We start from the raw sequence: 8,689 nt of genomic DNA on the forward strand, positions 1-8,689 counted from the left end.
CGATATTTGGCCGTTTTGGAGAAATGTGTAGGGGACTGAGGCCCCGTACACACGACCGAGTTTCTCGGCAGAATTCAGAGAGAAACTCGGTCGGAGCTGAATTCCGCCGAGAAACCCGGCCGTGTGTACACTTTTGCCCCGAGAAAGCCGCCGAGAATCTCGTCAAGAAAATAGAGAACATGTTCTCTATTTTCTCGTTGTTCTATGGGAGAACTTGACTCGCCGAGATTTTCGGCGGCTTCACAAGATTCTCGACGAGAAAAACGATGTGTTTTTCTCGTCGAGAATCTCGGACGTGTGTACGGGGCCTGAGAAGCAATGGATGGAAATATATACTTTATGGACACTGGCTTGTAATCCCCTGATTATCAGTTCCCTGGCATTATAGCTTTTGACCTAGCGCTTTGTTTCCAACTGGAAGTCTGGAAGTCCTTGGTCTATGCTCTTTTCTTTGTGAGCCCCAAAGCATTCAATCCTAATAACTTGAAGGACTGGGCTCACCCCCTTTTTTTTTTCTCTCAGTCTGTTTTCTTTTTGAACTTAGGTCTGCCTGGAACAGATACTCCATTTTCCTCCTATGTGTTATGATACTCTACAGTTTTCTACAGTTCTTGAATAGAGATTAAAGAGCCAGGTAGAACGAAGGGTAGGGGATAAAGGAGGAATAAACCTCTCTCTTTTTCCCCCCTAAACTAATTTGAGGATAAATGGCCCCCAGTAAATCTTGTGTGAAACCACAGATAGTGACCCCCTGTTCCTCTCCCTCGGCCATGGCGGCAAAGGCAGCAAAGAAACCTCCACAATCCCCGCAAAAATCCCCAGTAAAAGGGATAACAGCGGAGACGCAGACGGCAGCAATAGAGGGGGAGCACACGCCTTCTGGGAAAGACATATTGGAGGCAATAAAAGCAAGCAGTGAAGTGCTGACAAATAAAATGGACGCCTTGGCAGTAGATGTGTGTTCAATAAAACGCGATTTCGATAAAATACAGAAAAAGACAGCATAAATAGAAATCCGCGTCTCAAAAGTTGAGGAAAAAATTCAAAAGGATAACAAGGAATGGCAAAGATTGGAAAAGCAAATTAGAGAATTGCAGGACAGAGCAATAGACACAGAAAGTCGCCTAAGAAGGAACAACGTTTGAATTCTGGGTCTGCCAGAGCGGGTAGAAGGGGATAACCCAATTACATTCTCGGAAAAATTATTAACAGAAGTTCTGAAATTAACAGAAGTATCCTCAACATTCGTGGGGGAAAGAGCACATAGGATCTCCTTCCGTATCCCTAAACCAGGGGCGCCCGCCCCCCCGTTCTTTTTTGATAGGTTTACTGAATTACAGGGACCGAGATCAAATTCTTTCAACAGCAAGGATGAGGGCAGATATACAGTATGAAAATGTTAAATTGTTATTTTTCCCCGACTACCCAGTTGAGATACAACAGCAAAGAAGGGCATATACAGAAATACGGAAAAGACTGAGAGAGAAGGGGTTAAAGTACAGTCTGCTATACGAGGTTGTGGGTTGAGTTATGAAGGATACTGAGCATGAAATAGAGATTATACTCAGTAAAAAGGGGATAGGGAAAGTTCCTCTCCACTCTCATCCACGCAAGGATGGGATTGTACACAAGAGAGGGGAGTGGGGAGAGACAGGGTGGGTAGGGAGGAGGGAGAGTATGGGGGAAGTATGTATGGGGTTTGCAATGGTGTGGTTCAAGTACCCTATGGATGCCCCCCCAAAAAATAGGGAGGTGTAAGATACAATGGAGGCAGGGGTTCTTCCCATACTCTAGATATAATGCCTGAGAAAAATAATTGTTTTTCAATACTATCTTGGAATGTCCGAGGACTAAACTTAAAGTTTAAACGAGCCTTGATGTTTCAGTATATAAGAAAATATTCTCCCCAATTGATTATATTGCAGGAGACACATTTAATGGGAAAAAAAGTAAGAACGTTATAAAAAACCTGGATACGAGAAACATACCACTCCACCTATTCTTAATATGCTAGGGGGGTATCAATTCTGGTAAACAAAACCTTTCCGGGAGAAGTAGAGAAGGCTTATATAGACATAAATGGAAAATATGTCATCCTGCTGTACACGATTGGCAAACAGAGATATGTTACGGTGGCAGTGCATATCCCACCCCCATCTTCGGTGGGGGTTCTAAGCGAGATAATGGAAAAAATTATTCAGCATCTCCCAGCAAAATTGATGTTGATTGAAGACTTCAATGCGGTCTAATCACCAGAGCTAGATAGATCAAAACATCCTAAACAACATTCAGCAGATCTGTATAATTGGGCACAGGCAATGGGGGTAACGGAGATTTGGAGATGGAAAAATCCGGGGATGATGAGAGGGTATTCTTGATTTTCTGCCTCTTATAAAACGGCGTCTAGAATAGATCTGGCATTTACAGATTCTGCGATGTTGACAGACATCGGAGAAGCTACATACCTACCAAGCGGTCTTTCAGACCACTCACCTCTGTTCCTGTCAATAGGTATTCCTACTCCAAGAAACGCATCCCTATGGAGATTGACGCCACAATGGGTTGGACATCCGGAAATAGCAGGGAAAATGACATTGATAATAATGGAATATTGGGAGAATAATGCTGGATCAGCCTTGGTAGAGATGGTTTGGGATGCGGTCAAAGCATATCTGCGAGGACAATATATATCAAATATCTCAGCGGTCAATAAAAATCAGAAGGTAAAGATGCAGGAGTTAGAGAGACAGATTGATTTCCGGAAGGAAAAATATGGCCAAGACCCCAGCGGGATCAACTTTAAAGAAATGATGGGCGCACAAAGAGATTTACATTTGCATATGGAGGAGATAACAAGATTAGAAATGCACAAAAATAGACAGAACATATTTGAGCAGGGAGATAAAGGGGGGTAGATTCCTAGCAAGATTGGTGCAACAAGAGTATCAGGCTACAACTATATCAGAAATTGAGGATTCAAATGGACAGAAAGTAAAAGAACCAGAAGAGATATTGGAGACTTTCAGAGAATATTACAGTACACTGTATGCCTCTTCCCTGCCACCCGACTTCCGCCCGGAGGATATGACGGGCCTATTGGATCGGATAGCCCTAGGGTGGCTGTCGGATGGGGAGAGGAGAGCATTAGTTTGTCCAATTACGGCTGAGGAAATTATGGAGGTTATACGTACATTCTCGGGGAAGAAAGCACCAGGCCCAGATGGAATTCCAGCAGAATTCTATAAAAAAATATGGAGCATTATTAGCTCCTAAATTAGCAAAAGTATTCACAAGCGGGTTAAGGAAAGGGGCCCTCCCAGATTCAATGAGAGAAGCACATATAACACTGATAGATAAAGAAACAAAGGATCCAAAATGATGTTCATCATATAGGCCAATAGCGCTATTAAATACTGTGACGGATCTCAGATACCCCAGGTGGGCACATCCGCCAGACCTGTGTCTCCTGTCCTCCAAACGCACCCGCAGCCTGCAACCTCGCCATAACCAGCCCTTAACCCCTCAATCACGAGACAATCCACACAGGTGTTGAGGGTTAAACATCCAGAGCTTAAACTGTTTATTAAATTCCAAGACATACAGTTACACAGAGCTAGGGACACTCCCCTTAGCCAACAACCAATGGGAACTGAACATTTGTACATTGAAACAGTCTACAGATACCTAATGAGTTTATGGTAAGCAGGCAGCCTCAATACACACCCCCTGCGGTGAGATGTCTGCAGTCTAGGCCATTGTCTATGTGTCATGAATCAACACAATTAGACACAGCAACAAGAGGGGGGGGGGGGGGGGGGGAGAAGGGTTGTAACATTACATTACATCCATGCCAGCTTGTCCTGGGTCTCCAGTATCTTCTGGCCCATAGTCTGTCGGTAGGAGGCACGGACACAGTTCTTTCCAAAACACACAGTGACAGTGGGTTCTGTCACAAATACTGATTTAAAAATCTTGACGAAGATATTAACATTAAGACTACAACCCCTGCTTAGAAATATAATAGATGCTGACCAGACAGGATTTATGCCACAGAGAACAACGGGTATTAATCTACGTAGGCTCTATACAAATATACATACCCATCATATGCAGGAGGGGTCTAGGACAGTGGCCTCCCTAGACATAGAAAAGGCCTTTGACACGGTCGAATGGCCTTTCCTGTGGGAAATACTTAGAAGGATGGGATTCCCATTAGTATTCATAAAGTGGATCCAAACAATATATGGGAGACCCATGTCAGCAGTTAAGCTGGGAGGAAAATTATCATCCTTCTTTTGGCTATATAGAGGTACGGATGCCCTCTCTCTCCAGCGCTCTTCGCAATAGCGGTGGAGCCAGTGGCAGAGGCTCTAAGGACCACACCGAACATTCAGGGACTCCGAGTGGGGGGGCTGGAGGAGAGGGTAGCTCTATACGCAGATGATATGCTTCTGTTTTTAAGAGATGCGGGGCTGTCTTTAGAGGGAGCGCTAGAGTTATTAAATGCATTTTCACCATTTACAGGGCTGAAAGGAAATTGGGGTAAGTCCCTATTGTTCTCCATTGATCAAGGAGCACAGGAAACTGCTGCCCCCGAACCTACCTTTGAAATGGGTAGCGGAATTTAAGTATCTGGGTATTATAATATCTAGACAGGCTGAAGATTTTCGAAGGCTAAACTTAGACCCAGTGGTACAGGAGCTTGGGAGGAAGCTAAAGATATGGGGGACATTGCCTCTGTCATCACTAGGACGTGTAAACCTGATAAAAATGAAGATCTTACCTAAATTTCTGTATATATTCAGGAACTCGCCACAGTGGGTGCCAAAGAATTTCTTTATACAGTTACATGGAATGCTATCTACATTTATTTGGGCAAATAAACCAGCAAGAATTAAATTAACTACGCTGATGAGACCGGAGGCGCAGGGAGGACTGGCCTTTCCAGATTATTATAAATACTATATAGCTACACAATTAGTGACGGCGGGGAGATGGTTAAACCCGGACGGGTATGATGCAGCTACTATGTTGGAAGCGGCAGTGGTCCAATCGGTAGAGGCATTGCAGGGATTATTGTATAGAGGGATCAAAACAAGACGAGATCTAACCCCGGCAAGGAGGACAACAGTAAAAATATGGAAAGTTGCTATAGGAAAAGAAGGAGATTTAAAAATAAACTTATCACCAAATACCCCACTGTGGAGGAACCCGGAGTTACCACATCTAGTTTCCATCCAGGATCCAGGGGCGTGGACTAAATATGGGATAAAGAAATTGTCACAAGTTTTACAAGGGGAGAAGTTTCTATCATACGTAGAAATGAGACAACTTGGGAACATTCCGGAGAGCTATGCATTTAGGTATAGGCAGCTTATTCACGCCTTACTAGCTCAATTTCCAGAGGGGACCCCGCGATTCATAGAATCAGGTCTGGAGCAAATGGCAAAAAAAGGAAAAAAGAAAACTTCAAATTTCTACACGTATTTAATAAAGATTACGGCTCCGGATACAAATAAATGAAGGGAAAATTGGCAGAGGGATGTTCCAAATTAATGGAGAAGTGGGAGGAGGTATGGAGGTTTCCACTGCAGATACTTGTATCACTTAGAGATAAGTTAATACAATTACATTTTTTTACATAGAAGCCATTACACACCATATAAGTTACACAAGATCTCCCCGATAAATCCTCAGGACTGCTGGAGATGTGCAGGCATCCCAGGGGATTTCATGCACATATTTTGGCTATGCCCAAAGATAGTGGTATTCTGGAGAGAGGTCCTGAGAATCATTGCCATAGTGACATCAATAAGATTGGAACAAGAAGCAGAGATCTGTCTGTTATGCCGCGTACACACGGTCATTTTTTGTGATGAAATAAAATGACGTTTTTCAAGCTTCATTTTAAAAAACGACGTTGCCTACACACCATCGTTTTTTCAAAATGCTCTAGCAAAGCACGGTTACGTTCAGCACGTACGACGGCACTCTGTTCCATTCAAGCTTGCATCATAACTTGCTTCTGAGCATGCACAGATTTAAAAACATTGTTTTAAATGTCGTTTTACCCACACACTATGGGCCAGATTCAGGTACATTTGCGGCGGCGTAACGTATCGTCTTTACGTTACACCGCCGCAAGTTTTCAGCGCAAGTGCCTGATTCACCAAGCACTTGCGTGTAAACTTTCGGCGGCGTAGCGTAAAGCCGTCCGGCGCAAGCCCGCCTAATTCAAATGGGGCGTGTGTGACGGTATCGGTATGATATCCCCGTCAAGCATTCCCTCCTCTCCATACAAGAACATCACAGGATCATCCACACATGAGTCAAGATTGAATGCTGGAACCAAGACTGATTTATTGGCAGCTTGCTGCTGGTTATAAATACAGTTTTACAAGCTAAATCCTTAATCAAGGAACAATGGGAGCTCCACCCCCTTTTCACACACTCAAGAGTTTCTCATACAGAATATAGCCAGACAATTCGGAGCCGACCTGAGACACATTTTCTTTAAATAATGACATCAGGGAAGTTAATTACAAGGTGTACAGAACACATTAGCTGGCAGCCTGGCCGCATAATGAAGCAATCAGAATACATAACATGAGTCACCTCTAATCACAGTAAACAGGTTTAACATCCCTTTGAAACAAGGAGCTAGCTGCAGACGGGTCGTTAACATGTCAATAGCTTGTAACACATGAATCCATTTTACCTCTAACCCACAATTTAACCAAGCAGGGAGATTTACACTGACATATCCTTCACAGCGTGTATCATTTAAATTAGGCGCGTTCCCCCGCCGAACGTTCTGAGCATGCTCCGTTTGGAAATTTCCCGCCGCGCTTTGCGCAAAATTACGGCGCCCCGACGTGTTTGTGAATGGCGACGTGCGTAATGTACTTACGCAAAAAAAAAAAAATTTAAAATTCGACGCGGGAACGACGGCCATACTTTAACATGGCTGGTCTAAAGTTAAGCCATGAAAAAGCAGGCTTGACTTTGCGACGGGAAAAAACGACTTGCGACGACGTAACGCACACGGTTACCTTTGTGTATCGCCGTAAAAGCTAATTTGCATACCCGACACTGGAAAACGACGCGAACTCCACCCAGCGGCGGCCGAAGTATTGCAGCCTAAGATCCGAAGGCGTACGAAGCCATAAGCCTGTCGGATCTTAGCCAAATGCCGTCGTATCTTGTTTGTGAATCACAAATTAAGATACGACGCGGCAAATTTGAAAATACGCCGGAGTATCAGCAGATACTCCGGCGTATTTTTTCTGTGAATATGGCCCTATCATTTTAAATGACACAAAAAAACAACATTTTGAAAAACGACATTAAAAATTGAAGCATGTTCGAATTTTTTTTTTGTCGTTTTTCAAAAGACATAAAACAAAGTTTTCCCCACACACGGTCATTTTAAATGACGTTTTAAAAATGTTGTTTTTTTTTTCATCTCAAAAAAAACGACCGTGTGTGCGTGCATTAGGATTGGCAGGGGAAACAGTATGTCAGTAAGAAGGAGGACACAGATCGGTCTACTATTGTTCTATGCTAGAAAGACAATAGTGCTAAACTGGAAAAAGACAGAAGCTCCCTCGGTAGTACACTGGAAAAACTTGGTAAACAGTAATTTGCCAATGTATAGAGAGGCATATCGGAATAGAGGACATGGGGAGAAATATGAGAGAGTATGGGCAAGCTGGATAGAGAACTCCATGACAGCATCAGGATAAATGGGGAATAAGGGGAGGTTAACCACACCATTGAATGAAGGGAGAGAGGAGGGGGTAAAGGTATTTGAGTCAGGTGAAAGGGACGAATTGAATTGTATGGAGGCTCTAGAGGAGAGCAGATGAATGTAAATGTATATGTATGGTTCTATTTTGTATGGAATGTTTTCGGAAAAAATTAATACAGAGATTTGAAAATAAAAATAAAAAAATAATTAAGCAAGTAGCAAGTGAAAGAATGAGTCCATATGAAACATCCACCAGTGCTGAAGATTCACAATAACGTGACAATCCCTCCACCAGAAGTCTCACTAGGTACTCTCACCTCCAGCATAGACCCCGGAACTAACAGGAAGTCATGCAAAGCAGAAACAATTGCCACAGATCAAATCATCACAAGGAATCCTCCAAGGGGTTAATCAACACTCCACAGAGAATGTTAATAGATCAAAAGGCGAATGTAAAGCAGCATATAAAAATTCCCTGATGGGCTGTGTAGCGGCGGCGGCGGCGGGTGACGACATGTGCGGCCGCTTCCCCCGTAATCAGCGGAGAACATGTTCTCTCCACTGATTATCTCAGCACAGTGAGAATCTGTAACTGACTGTCACAGAAACGGAAAGCAGTTTATGAAGGTGCGATCTCAGCACCTCACTGGCGATCTGTGACAGAATTCTCACTTTCTGATTCACCATCTCAGAGGTGGAGAATCCGAGAGAGAAGCCGAAGCTGGCTGAGTATTGTGGAGGAAGAAGGAAGTCTTTTGTCTTCCATGCTTCACACACAAGCAGCTATACAGTCAGATCCCATCTTTCCCCCAATACACCCCAAAATAAGCAGGTTAGGAATTTATAGTGGATGTATATATATTGTAAGGGGTTAGCTCGTAGCGGGGTGTGTGACCCCCTGGATGGGTTCACCACACACTGAATTTATACAGACAGGCA

The sequence above is a fragment of the Rana temporaria genome (genome assembly GCF_905171775.1).
Source record: "Rana temporaria chromosome 4 unlocalized genomic scaffold, aRanTem1.1 chr4x, whole genome shotgun sequence".
In the NCBI taxonomy this organism is placed as follows: Eukaryota; Metazoa; Chordata; class Amphibia; order Anura; family Ranidae; genus Rana; species Rana temporaria.